Raw genomic sequence first — 19613 nt, 5'->3', positions numbered from 1 at the left:
GTGAGGTGATATCTCAATGTTGTTTTGATTTGCATTTCTTTTATGGCTAGGGATGTTGAACATTTCTTCATGTGTCTATTGGCCATCCTTCTTTCTTCTTCAGAGAAGCTTCTCTTTAAGTCTTTCGCCCACTTACTTATTGGGCAGTTGTTTCTTTGAGGATTTGTTGTTGGGTGGTTTAATTTTTTGAGTTCCAAGTATATTTTAGATATGAGACCCTTGTCCGTTGTATGGCTAGTAAAGATCTTCTCCCAATCCGTGGGCTTTCTATTGATCTTGCTAGCTATGTCATTTGCCCTGCAGAAGCTCTGCAACCTTATGCAATCCCATTTGTCCAACCTTTCTTTGATTTGTTGTGTTTCCGGGTCTCTATTCAGAAAATTTCGGCCTGAACCAAGGAGACCCAGGGTTTCTCCTATTCCATCCTGTAATGTTTTCAGAGTGTCTGCTTTGAGTTCAAGGTCTTTGATCCATTTGGAGTTGATTCTGGTGCAGGGTGATATATAAGGATCTAGCTTTAGTTTTCTACATGTAGTTAACCAGTTTTGCCAGCACCATTTACTGAAGAGGCTGTCTGTCTTCCATTCTATTGTTTTAGCTCCCTTATCGAAGATTAGATGGCTATAGGTCTGTAGGTTCATTTCTGGGTTTTCAATTCTATTCCATTGGTCCTGAGGTCTGTTCTTATGCCAATACCAAGCTGTTTTGATTACTATGGCTTTATAGTAGAGTTTGAAATTTGGTATTGATATTCCTCCAGCAGTGTTCTTTCCGTTGAGGAGCGTTTTTGCTATTCGGGGTCTTTTATTGTTCCATATGAATTTTTGGATTGCCTCTTCTATTTCCTTGAAGAATGAGGGTGGAATTTTGATAGGTATTGCGTTGAATTTGTAGATAGCCTTGGGAAGTATTGCCATTTTCACGATGTTAATCTTTCCAATCCAGGAGCATGGGAGGTTTTGCCATTTTTTAAGTTCTGTGTTGATTTCCTTTTTCAAGATTTTAAAGTTTTCATCATAGAGGTCCTTCACTTCTTTAGTTAAGTTAATTCTTAGGTATTTTATTTTTTGTGGGGCTATTACAAATGGAGTTGCTTTCCTAATTTCAGCCACACTTTTCTCATTGTTGGCATACAGAAAAGCCATTGATTTTGGGGGGTTAATTTTATAACCTGCTACTTTGCCAAAGTTTTGAATCAGCTTGAGTAATTTGGGAGTGGAGTCTATGGGATTCTTTAAATACAAGATCATGTCATCTGCAAAGAGGGAGAGTTTTATTTCTTCTTTCCCTATTTGGATCCCCTTTATGTCTGCATCTTGTCTTATTGCTGTAGCTAGGCATTCTAATACCAGATTGAAGAGAAGTGGAGAGAGTGGGCATCCTTGTCTTGTTCCTGAGTTAAGAGGAAATGGCTTTAGTTTTTCACCATTGAGTATAATGCTGGCTGTAGGTTTGTCATATACAGCCTTTATTGTATTGAGGAATGTTCCATGGATTCCTAATTTTTCCAAAACCTTCATCATAAAGGGGTGTTGGATCTTGTCGAATGCTTTTTCTGCGTCTATTGAGATAACCATGTGGTTCTTATTCTTGCTCCTGTTGATGTGATGAATAATATTAATTGATTTGCGTATATTGAACCAGCTTTGCATCCCTGAAATGAATCCTGTTTGATCGTGGTGTATGGTTTTTTGGATGAATTGTTGAAGTCGGTTGGCCAAAATTTTGTTGAGAAGTTTTGCATCAATGTTCATCAAAGAAATGGGTCTATAGTTCTCTTTCTTTGATGAGTCCCTGCCTGGTTTTGGGATGAGGGTTATGATGGCTTCATAGAATGTGTTCGGTAGTGAGCTTTCTCTTTCAATTTCATTGAAGAGTTGGAGGAGTATTGGTGTGAGCTCTGCTTTGAAGGCCTTGTAAAATTCCACTGTAAAACCATCTGGTCCTGGACTTTTCTTAGCTGGGAGATCTCTTATTGCTGTTTCTATTTCAATGCTTGATATGGGCCTGTTAAGATAGTTTAACTCATCTTGGTTTAGTTTTGGCATGTCAATATTTGCTAGGAAGAGGTCCATTTCTGTCAAGTTCTCAAACTTATTAGCATAAAGTTTTGAGAAGTATTCCCTTATAATGTTCTGAATCTTGGTTGTTTCCGTGGTGATGTTTCCATTCTCATCTCTGAGTTTATTAATTTGGGTGTGTTCTCTTCTTTTTCTGATAAGATTTGCTAAGGGTCTGTCAATTTTGTTAAGTTTTTCGAAGAACCAACTCTTTGTTTTGTTGATTCTTTCTATAGTTTTTTTGGATTCTAATTCATTTAATTCTGATTTAATTTTGATTATTTCTTTCCATCTACTGGATTGGGGTTTATCTTGCTGCTCTTTTTCAAGGAGGTTTAGATGTGTCATTAAATTGCTAGTTTCAGATCTCTCCAATTTGTTAATGTAGGAGCTCAGAGCTATAAACTTGCCTCTGAGTACTGCCTTTGCTGTGTCCCAGAGGAGCTGGTATTTTGTGTGTTCATTTTTGTTGAATAGCATGAACATTTGAATTTCCTTTCTAATCTCTTCCATGACCCACTCATGATTCAGCAGTGTGTTGTTCAGACTCCATGTGATACCGGACTTTCTTTGGTGGCTTTTGGTGTTGAGTTCTAATTTTATTCCCTTGTGGTCAGAGAGAATGCAAGGTATAACTTCAATGTTTCTGAATTTAGACAAGTTTGCTTTGTGGCCTAAAATGTGGTCTATTTTAGAAAACGTTCCATGTGCTGCTGAGAAAAACGTGTATTCTGATGCTGCTGGGTGAAATGTTCGGTAGATATCTGTTAAGTCTAGTTGATCTATGCAGCTGTTTAGATCTGCGGTTTCTCTGTTGAGTTTTTGCCGAGTTGATCTATCTAGTTGGGAGAGTGGTGTGTTAAAATCCCCAACAATTAATGTCTTTGGATCTATATGGGATTTGAGGGAAAGTAGTGTTTCTTTGATAAATTTGGGTGCTCCATTGTTTGGTGAATAGATATTTAGAATTGTAATATCCTCCTGAAGGAGAGATCCTTTAATTCGTATGTAGCGACCTTCTTTATCTCTTCTCACGAATTTTAATTTGAAGTCAATTTTATCTGATATTAGGATTGCAACTCCCGCCTGTTTATGGGGGCCGTTTGCTTGGTAGATTTTGTTCCAGCCTTTAACATTGAAAATGTGTTTGTTTTTACGGGCAAGATGTGACTCCTGCAGGCAGCAGATAGAAGAGTCTTGTTTTTTAATCCAGCTAGACAGTCTATGTCGCTTAATTGGAGAGTTCAGTCCGTTAACATTAAGAGATAGGACTGAGAGGTATTTGGGAGTTCCTGCCATGTTATCTACCTTCTTGGGGGCTGCGAAAACTGGGTTCTTCCTATGGTTCTTGGATTCTCAGTTTGGGTGCAGTTTCTTGGCCTTTATTGGGGTCTTGTTGGTTTTCTATGTGTAGGACATCTTTAAGAATCTTTTGTAGGGCTGGTTTGGTGGAGATGTATTGTTTCAATTTTTCTTTGCTATGGAAGGCTTTTATTTGGCCTTCAGTTATGAAGGAGAGTTTAGCTGGGTACAGTATTTTTGGTTGATAGTTGTTTGTTTTTAGGGCATGGCATACATCATTCCAGGCTCTTCTTGCTTTGATTGTCTCTGCTGAGAAATCTGAGGTGATTCTAATTGGTTTCCCTTTATAGGAGATTACCCTTTTCTCCTTGACAGCTTTAAGGATCTTTTCCTTGTTCTGAGTTGATCCTCTGTATATTATAATGTGGCGGTGGGATGTCCTATTCTGGTCTGGTCTATGTGAGGTTCTAATGGCTTCTTGTATCTGGACAGGCCTATCTTTTTGCATGTTTGGGAAGTTCTCTGCTAGGATCCTGTTAAACAAATTTCCTAGACCATTAACTTCTGTTTCTAGGTGCTCCTCTACACCCATTATCCTTAGATTAGGCCTTCTGATGGTGTCTTCCAGGTGTTGGATAGATCTATCATATTTCTTGGACTTGTCTTGGATGGTTGTATGTTCTTTCTCTATAATATCTAGGCTGTCTTCAATCCCTGAGATTCGATCTTCTGCATGGTCTAACCTGCTGTCAAAACTCTCTACTTTGTTTTTTATCTCTTTTCCTTCTAGTTGGTCAGCTTTGATGACTTCAAGTTCTTTGTTGAAGCTCTGTTTTAGGTCTTGTATGAATTTCTTTACTTCCTTAATTTGGTGTTCAGTGTTTGTCCTCAAATCACTTAGTTGATTGGTTATGGTTTCTTTGGGCTCCCATTCCTTCTGTTGGGTTCCATTCAGCATTCCCTTTGTGGTCTCCCTGACTTCCTTCAGCTCTTTGTTAATGGATTCCATGAATGCCTTTAGTGATCTTTGTGTGTTCTCTACCTGGTCTCTCAATTCCTGTATTACTCTTTGATTAGCTTCCTCCCATTCGTGGGATTCCTGCAGATCTCTTTGAGTGTTCTCAGCCTGCTCACGCCATTCCTCCCTTTCTCTTTGAGTATTCTCAAGTTGTTCACGCAAATCCTGTATCAGTTTTTGAGTAGCTTCCTCACGCTTATGATATTCCTGTATAAACTTCTGGGATGCCTCCTCTCTCTCCCTATCACGCTCATACAGAGTCCTTTGTACGTTGTCAAACTTCTCATTTATCATGTTTGCCAGCAGTGTTTGTAGAGCTGATTGGGAACTCTCCTCTGGATTATTCATTATCTGTTCTAACCCCTGATTATCAAGATTGGGAATTGAGATACCCGAATTTGCCATTTTTCTTGTGTTTTTCCGGCTTACTCTGCCCATTTGAGATGAAGATAGCACCAGTTTTGTGCTAGAACACTATCTTAAGGCAACCATCAACCAATGTTTGCATTTGTACAGTCAATAGTCTACAGATACAATCTAGTTCAACAGATACATCTATTCGACATCAAACAACTATATGTTAAAGGACTTCGAACCGCAGAGAAGAATTTGGAAAACCAGAAATTATTAGGGTTAGGGAGAGATGTGGGTAAAAAATAGGAATAGATTGGTGTGGGGAGGCACAGGGAGAGTTAACTATGTCCTAATCACAATGCAGGAAATAGGTTGGGTAGGATGCAAGTAGAGAGAGAGAGAAAAAGAAAAAAGGGAAAAGGGAATGAAAAGAGACCAGAAAAAAAATGGAAATGTAAAAATTAATGTTATTATAGAGATTAAAAGACCATCTATTTAGAGAGGAATGTGAATATGTTGAGAAAAAAGGAGGGACATAGAGGAGATGTGAAAAACTTTAAAAAAATGCTTAAAATATTATATAGGTATAAAGAGGTAGTACTGCTATTAATGAATTTAAGTCTCAGAGGTTTTCAATTGCGTAATAAGTTTGTGGATTAAGTGTGTACACAATGGGGGATCGGGTCTACTAGTTAACTACGGGTTTATCTAAGGATGTGCAGGACAAGAGTTAAGTCACATAAAGAAGAACAAAAGAGGAAAAGGTGGAAAGGATAGGAAAGTGAGAAGAAAAGATCAGAAGTTCAGTAGAGCTAGACAAAAAACAAAAAGATAATTAAGAAAGAAAGAAAAAGAGAAAGAAGACAAGAAAAGAAAGGAAAACACACATTCACGTTATTCCTAAAATAAAAATTATGAGAAAAAAAAAAGTTACTGGAAAACAATTATTTTTTCAGAAGGGGCAAAAATTAAAGATTAATTAAAATTTTAGAAAAGGAAAAATTTTTTTTTATATATATAAGGTAACAAAAAACGAGAAAAAAGAAAAAAAGAAAAGAAGAAGAAAAAAAAAGTTCTTTGATTTTTTGGGGGGAGGGGTGGGAAGAGTCCTGTATCTCCCTTTTGTCTGTACCCAGAGTCTGGTTGGAGTCTCTAGTCAGCTTGAGGTCCTGTGGCTTGATTGGTTTCTTAAGTCAGTTTGTTGAAACAGGCAGAAAAATGCTCTGCTTTACCCAAGATTTTGAGATCCCCCTCCCAGGTTAGTTTACTGGGAGGGTGATCTGCTTTGAGAATCACACCAGAGGGGGATGCAGTGATGGGGCTAGCTTCTGGGTAGAGTTGAGGCCTTTCAACAAACAGTAGCTTTTCCCTGGGGCTATTTTGTGAAAAAAAACTCACAGCACCCAGCCTGGAGCCATTTTCAGGGTTTCTGTTTTTCAATTGATTGTGGTGGCTGCTAGAGATAGGGGCAGCCTCTGGCTCTGGTTACCCGGTGAGGAGAGCCACTCCAATGGCTGGCGTCTGAGCTGGGTGACGTTTCCCTGGATGGAACTGAGTCTGTGAGGTCACTTCGCCGTTAAGTTCTTGTGACCTGCTAAATGACTCGTTTTATTCCAAGGCCTGAGCTGGAGCTAGCCGCTCCTCCGAGCTTTGTCAGTATCCAAGATGGAGATCACCGGTGCTGGGGGAGGAGGGGTGGCCTTCCCTCCTCTGCTCCCTGAGAAGGAGTGAGGAAGTCGGGCTTCTACTCACGCCGAGTCTTGGATCCTGGGTCGTCTCTGGTCTGCAAAGTGCAGGATGAAGTTGTCCGCTCCTTGTCGGTTCTTGCTGGTGTTGAGTAGAATCCGCTCATCCGCTGCGTCTGGCTCCTTCATCCTGGACTGTGTCTCAGGTATGCCCCCGCGGCGGTGGTCGCTGCCGCGACCCTGCCGCCGCAGCGGCAGCTGCTCAGATGTGTCTGCTTGGCTTCCTCCCTCTTGACTAACTCTCTGTCCTGTGATGGCACACTTGGTGTGATTCTCTGGCTTGGGACTGTTCACTGGAACTCTGAAACTGTTTTCTATGCAAGAGCTTGTTCAGATTCCAGCTTCTCCTCCGCCATCTTCCTGGAACTCCTGTAAAAAATATTTTTATAGGATTATTGTAATGATATAAAACAAACCCTGTCCACATATGGAAAACTTTGTCCTATTCAATCTAGGAAAATCATCCCGATGAAATTTTCTTAGTTCCTGGTTTGACTGGGAATATTCCCAACATGGCATTCTGCCACCTTTCTAGCAGCTATAATTGCTTTCTTTACAAGCTATAAAATAGCTTGACTATTTGAGGTAGTTAAATAGAGTTTAGGAGGTGAGGAATCTGAAGTATTTATTAGGATTGACATCTTCTAGAGGTACTGAGGGAGAAACCATCTGTATTAGTTTCATTTATTATACTTTTAACAACTGAAGGCCTTGTTTGTGGTCATTTGTGTAAATGCCCAGGGGAAGGATTGCTGGGTCATAGGGAAGATATAGTAAAAAAAAAAAAAAATAGAAAGAATCAACAAAACAAACAGTAAGCTCTTTGAAAAATTAACAAAATTGATGTACCTTTAGCAAATCTGACAAAGAAAAAAAAGTGCACACCCATATAAATGAAATCAGAGACAAGAACAGAAACTTTATAACAGAAACAAGAAAGATTCAGGACATTATAAGGGAATACTTTGCATACCTTTACACTAACAAATTTGAGAATCTTAAAGAAATGGAAGAATTTCTCTTAAATATTGATAAAGCCAAACTAAACCAAGAAGATTTAAAACAACTAAATAGACTCATATCAAGTAATGAAATAGAAATGGCAATAAGAGACTTCCCATCCAAGATAAGTCCAGGACCAGATGGATTCACAAGCTGAATTTTGTAAGGCCTTCAAAGCAGGACTCACATCAGTACTCCTCAAACTTTTCAATGAAATTGGAAGTGAAAGTTCACTACCAAACTCATTCTATGAAGTCAACATAACCCTCATCCCAAAACCAGACAGAAACTCATCAAAGAAAGAACTATAGACCCATTTCTTTTTTTTTCTTTTTTAAATTTTATTTTTTGCAAAGATGCTGTCCAGAGGAGTTACAGTTACACAAGTAAGTTAATGAGTATATTTCCTATTGAGAATTGTTACTCCCTCCTCTGTTGTTCTCCCACTATCCCTTACCTCTCTCAACCTCCCACTCCTTACCCACACCCCAAGTTGTAAAGTTCATTTCCAACATAGTGTCTTCTGGGTATCATTGTTGCAATGGGTCATCCTGTGTCTTTGTTTAGCATTTTCTTTAATGAACACCGATGCAAAATTTCTCAATGAAATTTTGACCAACTGACTTTAACAGCTCATCAAAAAATATACAGTATGATCAAACAGGATTCATTCTAAGGATGCAAAACTGGTTCAATATGCACAAGTCAATTAATGTAATTCAGCAATCAATAGGAGCAAGGACAAGAACCACATGATCATCTCAAAAGATTCAGAAAAGGCATCTGATAAGATTCAACATCTATTTATGATGAAACCTCTGGAGAAACTAGGAATCTATGGAACATTTCTCAATATAATAAGAGCGTCATGTAACAAGCCTACAAACAACATTATGCTTAATGTTGAAAAGTTAAAGCCATTTCCTCTAAAATCAGGAAAGAGAAAAGGATATTCATTCTCTCCACTATTCTTCAATATAGTATTAAACTTCCTAGTTAGAACAATACAGCAGGAGGCAAACATAAAAGAGGATCCAAATAGGGAAATAAGAAGTAAAACTCTCCCTCTTTGCAGATGACATGATCCTTTATATAGAAAACCCCACAGATCCCTCTCCCAAGTTATGTGAACTGATCTGAAACTTCTGCAAAGTAGCATGATATAAAATTAATCCAAAAACATCAATACCTTCTCTGTATGACGACAATGAGAAGGGTGAGGCTGAAATCTAGAAAGCCACTCCTTTTGTAATTGCCTCAAAAACAGTAAAATATCTAGGTATTTACCAAAGAAGTGAAGGACCTGTACAATGAAAACTTTAAAAACCTGAAAAAGGAAATTAAAGTAGAGCTAAGGAAGTAGAAAAAAAACTCTCATGCTCCTGTATTGGGAGGATTAACATCATGAAAATGGAAATACTGCTAAAGGCTATCTACAGATTCAATGCAATTCAATATCCCAAATTCATTCTTTAATGAAATAGAAGAAGCAATTCAAAAATTCATATGGAATAATAAAAGACTTCAAACAGCAAAAAAGAATCATTAGCAGAAAGAACACTGTTGGAGAAATATAATATCAAACTTCAAAGCCATAGTCATAAAAACAGCTTGGTACGGGCGCAAGAACAGTCCTGAGGATCAATGAGTAGAACTGAAGACACAAACAAACCTTCAGACTTATAGTCACCTAATCTTTGACAAGGGAGCCTAAAAAACAGGATGGAAGTAAGACAGCCCCTTAAACAAATGGTGCTGGCCGAATTGGCTAAACATATGTAGAAAACTGAAGTTAGATTCTTATATATCACCCTCACCACCAGAATCAATTCCAAATGGATCAAAGAATTCTAGGTAAAACAAGTACCTTGAAAATATTACAGAAACTATTTGGGCCCCTTGGCCCAGGTTGAAACTTCCTTAATAAAGATCCAGAACATAATTAGTCAAGAAAGGTTGGATAAATGGGATTGCATTAAACTGCAGAGCTTCTGCATGGCAAAGGACATAGCTAGCAAGATCAATAGAAAATCCCCAGACTGGGAGAAGATTTTTAACTAGCCATACAGCAGACCATGGCCTCATATCTAAAATATACTTAGAGTTCAAAAAAATAAATCCCCCCCAAACTAATCCCCAAAGAAACAACTTCCCCTATTAACAAGTGGGCTAAAGAATTAAAGAGAGACTTCTCTGAATTGGAAATAATAATTTCAAATAGACACATGAAGAAATGCTTAACATCTCTGACCATAAAAGAAATGCAAATCAAAATCACATTGAGATTCCACCTCACCCCAGTTAGAATGGCCATTATCAAGAAATCCAATAATAACATATGCTGGCAGGGAAGTTGTCAAAAGAAAACTCTACTGCACTGTTGATAGAAGTGTAAACTTGTTCAGCCACTCTGGAGAGCAGCATGGAGGTCCTTCAAAACAGTTAATTAACTCTAAAGATGATCAGAGTCTTTCTTCTTCAACAATTCATAACCCCAACGAGTCTTTAATTATAGTCAGAATCTCCATTCTAAACTTTCCCACTATTGCTATCTAGACTTAAATTCTATGGAGACTTAAAAATATCCAACCAATTATGAATTATTATAATTGATTATACAAACCATTTTTTCTTATTTGTAGTCTTAATAATTGAATTTATTCTTTCTAGAATTAAAGCATTTATATCAGGAGTCATTTTTCTTCTTTGTGCTTATCCTTTGCAAATTTTTCTCATCATGATCCATTGGTAGTTGGCTGAACTTTTTTAAAGTTTGTTTTATTGTAAAGATGTTGTACAGAGGGATTACAGTTACATGAGTAAGGTAATGAGTACATTTCTTGTTGAGTATTATTACCCCCTCCTTTGTTGTTCTCCTACTATCTCTTCCCTCCCCCACCTCCCTTACTCCCCCACCATAAGTTGCAAAGTTCATTTCCAATATACGGTATCATTGTGGCAATGAGTCATCCTGTGTCCTTATTTCAGCATTGTATTATTCCCCTTCCCCTCCTCCAGATTAGATAAATGTATATACAAGATGCAGGGTACCAAAATCAAGTTCAGTGACAAGAGAAGAACATACAAAGGAAACAAAAAAATCACATAGTACCTTAAAAACAACAACAATAAAGAAAGACCTCTTGTATCATATCTTCGGGTTCATTTCGCTTAGAATCATCTTGTATGGTCATATGTACATAACTTTTGAGTTTTTCTGCTCATATGATAAAATTATCCTAAATGTATACTAATTATTGCAAATGAGGAAAACCATGGGACCTGTATTTCTTTGTTCCTGGCTTACTTCACTTAATATGATTTTTTTTCCAAGTCTTTCCATTTCTTAACAAACAGGGAAGTGTCATTCTTTCTGATGGAAGCATAGAATTCCATTGTATCTACATATCACATTTTCTTGATTCTTTCATCTACTGAGGGGCATCTGGGTTGGTTCCATATGTTAACTATGGTGAATAATGCTGAGATAAACATACTTGTGCTGGTAGTTTTAGTATGGCCTTGTTTGTGATCCTTTGGGTGAATGCCCAGAAGTGGGATTGCTGGGTCATAGGGGAGCTCTATGTGTAATCTTTTGAGGAACCTCCATACTTTTTTCCAGAGTGGTTGAACAAGTTTATACTCCCACCAACAGTGCAGTAGGGTTCCCTTTTGCGGACAAAGTTAACTGAATTTAAAGGGCCCTAGTATGTTTCATGCTTTTTACTTGCTCGTGTTTTGAAAGTTAAGAGAGAACGATTGGATAAGTACAGGATAATGAGGACACAATTTCCTTTACTAGTGAAAGAGTCTGTATCACGTGGGCAGAGGTGCTGTCCTGAATCAGCTGAACAAGGCATCTGCCTTCTGTGCTCACTCCTAGTATAAAGAATACTTTAAAGTTGATTTTCTTTTCTTGAGTTTGTCTGAACTTTCCTCACTTCCGAGACAAAGAGAGGTCTAGACTTACCTTGAGTTAGCTCCCTTTGTGAGTGATATGTGGCAAGCACTGAAGTTATTTCTCTTTGATAATAAGCTTGTCTGTTTTTGTTTAAAATTACTTTCACTTCCTTTTAGTTTTAAAATGCTTGTCTTGAGAATGCAATTGTAGATTAATTGCTATTTTCTTTACCTCTTCTTGAAAGAGGTAAAGCAAGTGTGGATTTATACTTCCCTCAGAATGCCCATCGGTGAGATTATTCTTGCCTTTTCAGGGCCATATTTTGACTATCAAAGTCAGGTAAGTTCAGTTCTTCTTCTCCAACACGTGTAGAATGGATGTCTTCCTGTCTGGATATTGTTTGGGGAGAATCTTTGAATCTATTATGTGAAAAACAGTCATCTAGAGACTCCAGAGAGGTTGAACTTTCCATTGAAATTTAGAAATGAACTACCTAACCTTTGTAGCTGGACCATAAAGCTATCTGGTATCTCTACTTTGATGACACAGATGTCAGGAACACAGAGAACACTATGACTTTACCTTATTTTTTGTTGGTCATTGGGCTTGAACTCAGGGCCTGGGAGCTGTCCTTGAACTCTTTTGCTCACAGTGCTCTACCACTTCTGCTTTTCTGGTGGTTAATTGCAGATAAGAGTCTCATGGACTCTTCTGCCTGAGCTGGCTTTGAACAGTGATCTTCAGATCTCAGCCTCCTGAGTAGCTAGGATTCAAGGTATGAGCCACTAGTGTCTAGTGACCTTTCCTTTTTCTTTGTCTTTAGCTGACCTGAGTGTCTGGCTTTGACAGTATCTCTAGTCTTCTCCTATATGTGAGAACAAACTGGGCTTCCAAGGAAATTTCTTGAAATTCTAGGGAAGATGCATATTTACCTCTAATTCTCTTTTCTCTTTGTAGAAACCACATATTCAGGGAAATCCTTCCTAGTATTGTGGTGGCTTGAGGAAATAGTGGCCTTCTCAAGGAAAGGCCATTCTAATTTGGTTCAAATTCAATTTTGTGGACTTAGGTTGTAACTCAGGCTCATTTCTAAGAATTGAGGTTATCAAAGAGAATTTTGTGTTTGGGAATAGTTATTAAAATTTCTGTAGTGGAAACTCAGACTATCTATTCCCCCATTGGGTTGATCTAGAAAGGCTCAGTACTAATTTATCATACTTAAATCTCTTTTTTTGTTGATCTTGTTTGTTTGTCACTTGTGGGGCTTGAACTCAGGGTCTGAACACCGTCTCTGAGCTCTTTTGCCCAAGGATAGCACTCTACCACTTGAGCCACAGTTCAACTTCCTGTTTCTAAGTGGTTAATTGGAGGTAAGAATCTCACAGACTTTCCTTCCTAGAATGGCTTTGAACCCTGATCCACTGATCTCAGCCTCCTGAGTAGCTAGGATTACAGGTGTGAGACACCAGTACCCAGTTCTTGTTTAACTCTTTTACAGTTTCTATCCCTCTTCATTTTTATATTGTCATTTTGTGAGTTTTTTCCCATCTAAGTTCCCGCTTAATAAACTTCAATTGGATCTAATCAGCGCATTTACCTCCTTCAATAAGCTTTAAAGTGATCTATATGTATATACATATTACATATAGCATACACATTATCTGAAACATAATGCAATATAAAGTATAATTTATATGTAATTTCTAGGCATTTGATTTAATATTCTGGCAATTTTAATATTTTGATATTTTGGTTGTCATTTAGTTATTTTTAGTTTGGTGTCGTTTATTAGAAAGGATTTACCTTTATTTCATACAATGTTGGCCAGCTATAGGTTTTTCTTTACAAGTCCATTTCCCCAGGGCAGTGATATTACCTCATATCATGTGGATTAGCTCCAAGAAAGAATGTACCAAAGGAGAAGATGTAGATCTCTCCAGTTTCATAAATCCTGGATTCAGAAAGCAGCACCACATCACCTCCATTCATATTGCTTTGGTGGCAGTCATAGCTCAGGTCCTAAAAGATAATTTGATTCTAACAAGATTGAAGAATTGTGGGGATGTGTTTCAAGCCTCAGAGATACACTGGCATGATCCTACTCATTCTAGACTTTGAAAATCAGAGAAATATAGAATAAAGCAAGTTATTTCTAGAAGCTTAAAATAAACAATTAGAATTTTTTAAAGGATTACTTGTGTCTACATGATCCTTAATAGGCTCTCAAGGGTCAAGCATATATATATATTGATATTTGTAATTCTGTACAACAACATTCTTGCCATAGTCTACATCAGTTATAAAAATACTTTACTTTCATTTTTCCCAAGAACATTTCGACATGCTTAAGAACTCTGAGTATTTGCTGACTAGCTGTAGAAACATCAACACAGACAATGTAATATGACCTTTTGAAAAGAAAGTCCATTGTTGAGTGAGTGGAAAATGGTGATTAATATACTTTGACAATAAAGCTCTCTTTTTTGGTAATAAAATGCTTATAATATTTTCTTTTAATCTTGCCAGTGGAACTACTTGATATTGAAATTTTGGGTGTAATTTATCATGGGCAAACATTGTAAGTTCTTAAGAATGATTTTATATCCAGGTGAAATTTTCTAATTTCATTCCCATCTGCCTTCTCCATCAAAACTTTTCACTTGAGAGTTCATCTCATCTTGGGCTTGCATTTTCACGAGATTTAAAGATGGCTTTACAGTTGTCCTGCTGTCAGGGGCTTCAGAGACACAATTACAGAAAGCCAGGCAATCTGTTATATGATCAGGGAACAAAACACAGGGTTTTGCTGCAATTCAAAGCTGAGTATCCTGAAAAGAGCTTTCTAGAAATGACTCATAAATAGTTTCCAACAGGGCTGTAGTCAAATGATGATAGAAATCTTTTAGGTCCCAAATATGTGTAAATGAATCCTAATTTGCTTTTGCATTATACTTTTCCTTCTACTTGATTCATTTTGAAAGTCAGCAGAGGGTCATCATTGTTTCTTCAGAAGTAGTGAGTACATCCAAACTTGAACATATGGAATTATTGAGCTTCTGCTGGATGAATTAATTTCCCCAAAGCCAGGAAACTTAAAAGCCAAAGTTTTGGCATTTTTTCAGCTAGACTCTGAGGCATCAGGCTAAGTGGATCTTAATTTAAATGCATGGATATAAATCTAATTGAGAAGACTATTTGTGCATATTATAAATTATTGGTGAACAGTATGTGAAAAGCAGTCTGAATTGTCCATTGAAACTTCCATTCAGGTATGCCAAATGAAGTACTATGACTTGTTTTGTATTCAATGACTATTTTTTTTTGTCCATAAGACAGGAAACACACATATCCATATGCTAACCTAACCAGGTAGAAAATGATTTTGCAGACACACTGACATGCCTATTTCTTCATATACAATGACACTACTGTTCCAGTATTGTTCTGTTTGAAGTTTGACTTAGCTTCCTTCATTCTAATCCTCATGCAATTCTTTGCTAATCAAAAAACTAAAATTGGTCATATTTAAGTGAAACTTGTCACCCCCAATGTTTCCAGCTCTTGTGTTCTAAGAATTGAGACTAACATTGTATGGGCCAGTATTGGGGCTTGAACTTAGGGTCTGGGCTATGCCCCTTAGTTTTCTTTTTGCATAAGTCTAGCACATTACCACTTGGGCCACACCTCTAATTCTGGCCTTTTGCTGGTTACTTGAGAATGAGAGTTTCACAGACTTTCCTGCCTGGGCTGCAATCTTCAAATTTCAGTATCCTCAATAGCTAAGATTACAGGTGTGAGCCACTGACAATCCATGGAGACTGACTTTTAATCTTCTTTCTTCCCTTCTTTGCATTTACATCTCCCAATTCATTTTATTTTGCCTCCAAAGTTTTTTTAAACGTCTGTCACTGTAAACTGCCATTGTTAAACTTGTTCCCATTTTTCATTTGAAGCAATGCAGTAGACTTTAACTTTGTCATTTATTTTTCAGATTTGTTTTAGTTCTTCAATAAATCTTTACCCTGTGGTTAAGATGTTAGCTTGTCTTTTTCGGTTACACAGTTTAAAAAAATTAAGTAGTTGGAGAAAGTGGTTACAGTTCCCCAAGTCAGGTGATGAGACCAGTGCATTTTGATCAATGTCACACCTTCCATCATTTCCCTCTATTTTTTCTTTCTATCCCTACCCTCAAGTTGTGTAGGTCAATGTTTACATATTATATATTGAATACAATAACTGCATTTGCCAACACTTCCTCCTTCCATTCATGAGCCTAAACTGTTAGTATTAAGAAAAATCAAATCTGATTACATCATTTTGCTTATTCATAAAGGCATAAGAATCCAAAATTGCCTGCCTCAGAATAAAATCCAGGTTGCATAGGCAAGCTCTACTCTTTCTATTCCTACTTCCAGTTATTTTAATCTGTTCACCTTTCTAGTCACATGGCTGCAGTTTGCCAGCCATTTTGATTTGGATCATGATTCTCTTCTTGGCCAATCATTTCACGCCTTTTTATTGAATGTAGTCCTACTAATCTTTTTTTTATTGTTTTATTTTTTATTGTGAAAATACTGTACAGATGGGTTACAATTACATGGGCAAGGTAATAAGTACATTTCTTATCAAGCATTATTGCCTCCTCCTTTGTTTCCCCTTCCCATTCCTTCCCATCTCTCCTCCCCTCATCCCCCCCATCATCTTTTAAGTTCAAATTTATCATAATTTCTATTAAATATTTTAGGCAAAACAAAGGCATTCCACTTTCACCCATTTTTCTTTCAATATTATATTTTCATATATGATTAGCAATAGTTTCTATCACTATTAAACACTTATTTAACTGCCACAGCAATCTAATGCTATAGAAGAAGCAGCCAAGGCCAAAGGAATCCATCTAAAGTCAAACAGTATTAAAGGTGACCTCAGAGTGTACACACTAACTAGTCTTCTAAATTAGCTGAGAAGCCCCCTTGAGACACCTTCTACTACTTTTCTGTATATCTTATTGACTACCACGTGTAAAGTAACAGTCTCAGGTCACATTCCCAGGGAAAAGAATCTAAGGTAGGCTGATTTGGGTACTCTTGTGAACCATACCTGAAGGAGGGGGTAACAACGCTCAATATGAAATGTACTCATTACCTTACTCATGTAACTGTAACCCCTCTATACAGCATCTTTACAAGAAAAAAAAATATTTTTAAAAAATAAAGAAAGCTGGGGCTGGGAAGGTGGCTCAGTGGTAGAGCACTTGCCTTGCATGCTCGAGCCCTGGGTTCGATTCCTTAGCACCACATAAGCAAAAAGAAAAAAGCCGGAAGTGGCACTGTTGCTCAAGTGGTAGAGCGCTAGCCTTGAGCTGAAGAGCTGAGGGACAGCGCCCAGGCCCAGAGTTCAGGCCCCATGACCGGACCCCCCCCTCCCAAAAAAAAAAAAAAGCTAAGCAGGAAACTGATCTGTGCTGCATTTGCAGCAAAAGCCTCAGCTTGTGCCAGGGGACACTCTGGAGCTCTGAAAGGTCATCTCACTTTGAAACCAGTGTGGAGTACACGTGCACCTGCCTCCGTCACTTGGTGGGAATGGGTTTTCACCAGAGAGGAGAAGATTCAAAGGACAGTCCCCAACTCTTGGTAGCTGGGGCGATGAAGAAGACATCACATCAGTCAGGAAGGAGCTCCCAAGACTCATCACAGTCATCTTAATACCTTCTGAGGTTACATATTCTTTTATGCTCCCTGGTGAATTGATTAAGCCCCATATTTTTTTCCATTATTCATGTTGAAATTTCATATTTGGAGCTGTTCATGGTGACTCAGGCCTGTAATCCCAGCTACTCAAGAGGTGTATGGTGGGAGGATCACAATTTGAGACCAGCCTGTGGAAAATATTGGGAAGACCTCCATCTCAAGAAATTGAATATGGTAATCATGGGAGGGTTGGGGTCTGAGGCCAGCCCGAGCTAAAAACAATTCTCTGAGAACAAACTAAAACAAGAAGGACTGGCTGGGGGGGGGGGGGGGGAGCAGCGGGGAGGTATTGCTGAGTGGCGAAAGTGTTTGCCTAGCAAGAGCGAAGCGCCAAGTCTATGTCCCACTGTTGACAGAATATAAAAAAGAAGTCATATATTTAATATTTTTGGTGGTTACTTTTATTTTAAATGTTTACTTAATGTCTCCCTATGTGGAGTTAATTGTCCCTTCATTCTACTTCCCAATTAATACAGGAATTTCAGGATATTTTAAATGAGGTCACTTTCACTCATAGGTGTTTGTGCTCAGCTCTTCACTTCCTCGTTCCCCCTACACTGCATTTCCTGTTGTATTGTAGATTCCCTAATATGTCTGTCATTCACTAGTTCTTGTATCACACTCTCTTTTCTTGGATTCAAGTTTCTTTTTCTTGAAATTTTCACTTTGGTAGTTTCTTCAACAAGAATCTGTTAAGTACAAATAAGTTTATCTTTTCTTATGAGAACTTAATTTGTTTTTCCCACCTTTGAATTGACTTGGAATTGACTTAGGGCATTTTGAGAGCACTATCCCACTTTTCCTGGCTTCTGCTGCTGCCTTGATGTTTTCAGCTGAGTTCAGTTCCTCAAAGAGGATTCAGCTGAGAGCCAAGAGCTTAGACTTTCCAAATGTCTGGGAGGATGAATGCCTTGGTCTGGGAGGGGGTCTTTGTGGTTTACTACACTACCAGAGTTAAGCAATCTATTCACCAAGAACAAAGTAAGGGCGGGGAAGAGGTGGAGAAAAACTCTAGTTAATTGTTGCATATTAAAGTCAGACCTGGGATGATTCTTAAAAGGCTTTTCTGCCAGAATTCTTAAGCTCAGGCCAACTATATTATTTTTTCCTGTTTTTTAGATGGTTTTTGAAAGTGAAATATTTTCCCCCTTGTCTCTAATGGCTCAACCAACTTGAAGTAGCACTGGGATTAGTTATTTATGATCTGATTTAGCAGAGGGTAAATTTTATTTTCATATGAACTTGGGAGGGAAAGCCTATTATAATCCCATTAACCTAATGCAGGTTTTGACCTTTAAAAGAAGAGTGGATACATTACTAATTAGTGAAACCTGGATAATCTTAGCAGATTTAATTAAGCATTCAGTCCTAGAAATACCACTGGAAGAAGTTCCAGTGCTGGTATTTCATTCTTTTTGAAAAGCAGAGTGAGAATACCAAGACTTGTCACATCCTCTCTTATTCTAAGTTGATACTGTCTGCATAGTTTATGATTACTAACTATGGGTATTGGTTGATGCTATAATATATAGATTCTACCTCATAATTTATACCTTCTGCTTTTGAAAGAGTTTAAGGTTGTTTATACAAACATGGGAATATTTTTTCTAAAAATATGAAGAAACTCTAATGAATGAGAATATTGACAAATACCTACCTAGAAGCTTGGCCAGTTAGTGGCATCAGTGCTCTGTTTCTAAAGTTTCTGTATGGAACCTTCAGGTTCATATAGTGACATGTATTTATTGTCCCAGTTCAGATTTTAGAAGAATTATTTTCTATGTACCTCCACATTCCCCCAAAATATCCACCTTCAAAACTTAAATATACTGTACTTTCTAAAGGGCTATGCTAGAAATATAAACTTACATAAGATTTTTGTACATAAAATAAGAACTTAAAATCAGTTTTTGCTCGTGTGTAGAAAGGTTAAGAAAAAGGACAAATGATGATCTTCATATCAAATGACAATTGGATAACAGTAGATTATTCTTGTCACATGACTTTAAAAAAACTTTATGAAGGTATTAAAATTTCAGAAACATTGCAAACTTTAAGTCAACAGAACAGGGTCTTAGCCATGTCTAGACTGAGAAAATGGCCATGGCTGAGTCACTCTTCTAATTTCTAGAGCCCAAAGTAGGATAAGGGAGATGAATGGAGAGTTCTTTGTGCCTTGGTACATGGTCTATTTAGAAATGCATTGCCTACATTAAGAAAACCTCATTGCCATACATATTTTCCCTTTGTCTTTACCATTCTCAAAACCCTTCCTCTCTTTCTTCCAATCATGTGTGAGCTTCAGGTCATTAGCATTGTCTTACTTTGCTTTGTCAGTTTCAGAAAGATGTTCTTGTATTTATTTGCCCTCAAAGTCTCATGGCCAGCCTTCAAATAATGTTGGAACTTAGCATAGCAATCGAAGTCCTCTATTTTTTGTGTCTACTTTTCCAGCTCCATCACCTAAGATTATATACATAT

The sequence above is a fragment of the Dipodomys spectabilis genome, unplaced genomic scaffold, assembly GCF_019054845.1.
Source record: "Dipodomys spectabilis isolate Male_0828 unplaced genomic scaffold, ASM1905484v1 ptg000096l, whole genome shotgun sequence".
Taxonomy (NCBI): Eukaryota; Metazoa; Chordata; class Mammalia; order Rodentia; family Heteromyidae; genus Dipodomys; species Dipodomys spectabilis.
Note: the sequence above shows the minus strand (reverse complement) of the source record.